This window comes from Vombatus ursinus, unplaced genomic scaffold, assembly GCF_900497805.2.
Source record: "Vombatus ursinus unplaced genomic scaffold, bare-nosed wombat genome assembly UNPS02014853.1, whole genome shotgun sequence".
Lineage (NCBI taxonomy): Eukaryota > Metazoa > Chordata > Mammalia > Diprotodontia > Vombatidae > Vombatus > Vombatus ursinus.
The window spans coordinates 66,844-70,638 of record NW_020954631.1 but is presented as its reverse complement, the minus strand read 5'-3'; the positions used below and the strand labels follow the sequence as shown (position 1 = coordinate 70,638).

The 3,795-nt window shown below is 46.4% G+C and overlaps 1 long non-coding RNA gene across 9 annotated transcripts in view; it reads right to left on the bottom strand.

The window, feature by feature from the left end:
* LOC114027204 overlaps positions 1-3,755 on the bottom strand; it is a 32,893-nt gene extending 29,138 nt beyond the window's left edge. For 3 of the 9 annotated variants that reach the window (XR_003567228.1, XR_003567229.1, XR_003567230.1), the window contains exon 1: positions 3,217-3,754. This is a non-coding gene — a long non-coding RNA (uncharacterized LOC114027204). Of the gene's footprint in view, positions 1-3,216 lie in introns of all 9 variants that reach the window. The other 6 variants (XR_003567226.1, XR_003567231.1, XR_003567227.1 and 3 more) reach the window with 4 other exon arrangements.
* Between the last annotated feature and the right edge of the window lie 40 nt (positions 3,756-3,795).

The following is a 3,795-nucleotide window of genomic DNA, read 5'->3' as shown; positions in this document are numbered from 1 at the left end:
TGCCACACCGTCTGGGCTTTTGGGAAATACCGCCTGTGCCACACCGTTTGGGCTTTTGGTACCACACTGTTTTGGCTTTTGGGAAATACCGCCCGTGCCACACCGTCTGGGCTTTTGGGAAATAAGGCCCGTGCCACACCCGTCTGGACTTTTGGGAAATATCGCCTGTGCCATACCCGTCTGGGCTTTTGGGAAATACCGCCTGTGCCTTTCCTTTGGGGAAGGAGATACAGCCTTTGCCTCCAGTCTTGTTTACAGCTTCTGTCCTCTCTTTTTTTTGTTGTTTTTTTAGGGGGAGGGGGGCGATTTCTATCCTTTACCTGCTATCGTTTGTGTCTTGTTGTGGCCTCTATGTCCTGCCTTACTGTTGGTGTTTTTTTCTTTTTGCAGCCTCTGCCTCCATCTGTTGAAGACAGAAGTCACATCTCCCTCAAGTCTTCTGGCCTCCTGACTAAACATTCCCAGCTCCTTCATTTGCTTTTCATCAAGGTGATTTCAAGTTTCACCTCCATCCTGAAGGACTAGCTTAACATCTTTCCCAAAATGCAGTGCTGAATGAGAACTGAACCACCGGATTCCAGATGGGACCTGATGAAGGTCTGATTATCTTATCTTTCATCAGAAAACATAGATCTGGAAGGAACCCTGGAGGGCATCTAGTCTCCCTACCCCCATTATACGGTTGAGAAAAGATCTGCTCAGGCACACCAGTAGTAAGGAGCAGAGCTGAGATTCGAATACAGATCTTTTGACTCCAGTGTGTCCCTTGTGTTTTTTTATGATATAGAAGTAACCATGTAAACAAAGCAAAATTATCAATAAAGGTTTGCTTTTCCTGTGGCCTAAATCTGGGAGGTCACAGTTTCTGTCACTAACTCACAGGTACCACCTGGGGCTTCCTTTCATTTAAAACCTACTGAAAGGGACCTTAAGAGATCATTGAGTCCAATTTCCTGATACCACTGAATCAGATACTAAGAATGAGGGCTGTCTAAATCTACATGTGGTTTCTCTTGTTGACGTGCAGGCATGGAAATGCAGAATCCCCCAAGATAAGAAGGTGTGGGAAGTTGAAATGTGCCCAGTCATGAGCTCTGGAGGCCACTGAAGGCTTCATTTAGATCTTTATCTTTTCATGTGTATGGTTGAGATTAAGTTCCCTTCTTTATTTGGACTTCAGCGACAGAGTTACTGGCCCTAGAGCAACCCTGAGTAAGTTATTCACTATCTTTTGATCTCTGTTCCTTCATTTGTAAAATGAGGTAATCATCTCTAAATCCTCAACTGTTGTTATCTGATCAAAATCCATGAACGTTAAACTAAACTTCAATTGAAATCTAATCTGTTTTCAGTACCTGGGATCAAACACTCATTTTTTCTTTTCCTTTCTTTTTAGAAACAAAAAAAGAGAGAGATGGGTACAGTCTGTAAAGCCTGCAGACCACAGTGGCCCTCGTGGATCCTTAAAGGACCCAGATGTGTGTGCGTGTAGAAAAGTGCTCAAGCCCCCAGGACAGGAGAAGAAGGCTATTGGAGGACATGATTGCCCCAATAACTTCCCGCCACGTCCATCAAGTTCCGCTTTTCTAAAACTCGGTCTCTCCCTTACAAGTCCACAAATGTGTCATTCTTTCTGGCAGTATGAGGAGTCTGTTACAGCGATATTGCATAGTTATCTCCCTGTAGAATAGAAGCTCCTGGAGAAGTCAGCCTTCCAATTTTGGCTTTGTACCTCCAGAAGCTAGCACTGAGTATGCGTCTATGAGATGCATGTGGAACTGAATTCATTTGCATTGTTCAACTCATTGTTTCTGTTTTTATCAGACAGTGAAGTAGTATAGCAATAAACTTCATGATGCAGCAGAAAGCTTTTGTCTTGATTTTTCATGATCTCACCAGTGCAAGGGTACAAGCAGGTCACCAAGCTGGCCTACATAAATAAACACTTGCCTACCAAAAGACTGGGTCAGTTCACATTGTCACTAGCAGCACCTGAATGGCTCAGGTCTGGCCTACCTAGCCCCAACCGAATGTTCAGTGCTATCACATTAGGTTTGCCAGTTAGAAGGGCATCATAGGTTCCCTCACCATGGGTTGGAAAGGTAACAAATAAAAAGTTGGCCTAGGAGCCAGGAAGACCTGGGTTCGAGTCTCACCGCTGATGCATACCTACTGTGTGATCCTGAGCAAGTGACTTATCCTCTCTATACTCTGTAAGTTGCAGAGAAGGTACCGACTTCTTGGCAGAGGGAGTTTGCTCACTAACCTTTATCACATGCACACATCCCCACCCCATCTCACTGTGTGCCTGCCCGAGGGTTCCAGGCCTGGGCTCAGCTTGCATGGGTGTACACGCACACACAGTGGTCTCCATCCAGTATTGCTTTCCATCCTAGAAGTGTTGGAGAGATCTGTCACAAATGCTCCTGGCCCAGCCTAGCCCCAGACCAAGAGCAATCTCCTCAGTTAGAGGTTCCTGGAGTCCGTCGTCTCTGCAACCTAGAAAGCTCTAGATTCTGAGCTGCTACTTACTACTTAGACCAGAGGTATCCCAGGGTGCCAAGAGAAAATGCGAGCACCAGCACAGGATTTACTTAACACACACACACTTCTGGTAGCAGAACTGGCTAAGCACGAACTCAGGACTTGTCTTTAGTTTGCTATGCCTCGGCCTTAGGATGGGGCAATGCTGAGGATACGTAGAGACTTAATGCTCGGCATTTTAATTTCTATTTATACTCCAACCAAACTGATAGACTCCAGTGAAGACCTCCAAGTTCCCTACCTTGGCTCATGCTGCTTCTTAAACTTGGAATGTTTTCTTCCTTCCCCATCTTTTCTTATGGCCTTCAAGGCACCACAATTCCTACCCTCCAGAAAACCAAGGTCCCAGAAAACACACAGTTCCCTGTAGGCAGCAAAGTCAGGGCTCAAATGCCTAAGTCTGCTTATTCCAAGTAAATCTAGCACACATCTCACTGCCCCCTTAGTATCTCCCTCACCGTCTCCTACAGTAAGCAAAGACAAGCTTATGTGGTACCTCTCTCATTCCTAAACGGACCAAAACAAGTGTGTCCTCCCTGCTGTTAGCCATCGGTTTGTCCATCAGTTGAGAAATCGCCCCCTCCTGCCGAAGGAAAGCTTTGATCTTATTTTTTTCTCTCCCCTCCCCTCATACCCATGAGAACAAAGTGAGGCGTCATTCTCTTTACTTACGGTCATCAGGAGGCAGCCCAGACTGTTCCACTAACCTCGGTCCTGTCCATCACAGACCCATTTCCATCTCTGGCTTTGGCAGAACTCCAGGTTTCTGAAGTTGTGAAGAGGAAGGTGGGATGAGGTGGGGGTGGGGTGTCATTCTCCAAATCAAAGGAACTGGAATCAATGCCAGTTTAAAGCAGCAGCATCCAGTCTAGTGGCATATTGCTTTTCCCAGTGAAACCCTGCACCTCCAACACTCCCTTAAGGGGATTCAGAAGTAAATGACTGGAAGGGTCTCTTGGAGAATCACATCTCACTCTGCCTTGTTAAAGGCATCAACACTGGCAGAGAGGAGATGACAAAGTGAACCGGCTGGCAAACAGCAAAGTGGACTCATTAAGAGCCTCAGAGAAACAGCAGAAAGCCAAAGTAAGCCTACATTGGCATTTGGATCAAGCCAGGAAGCAACAGTAAGAAAGATACCCCTCAAAGTCATGGGGAGCCCAGAGGGGAAAATGAGGCCAAAGCCTACCCTAGTCCTAACATCCAAAGTAACTGAAACCTGCAGGAGTGCTGCCCGCCCCGCCCCGCCCC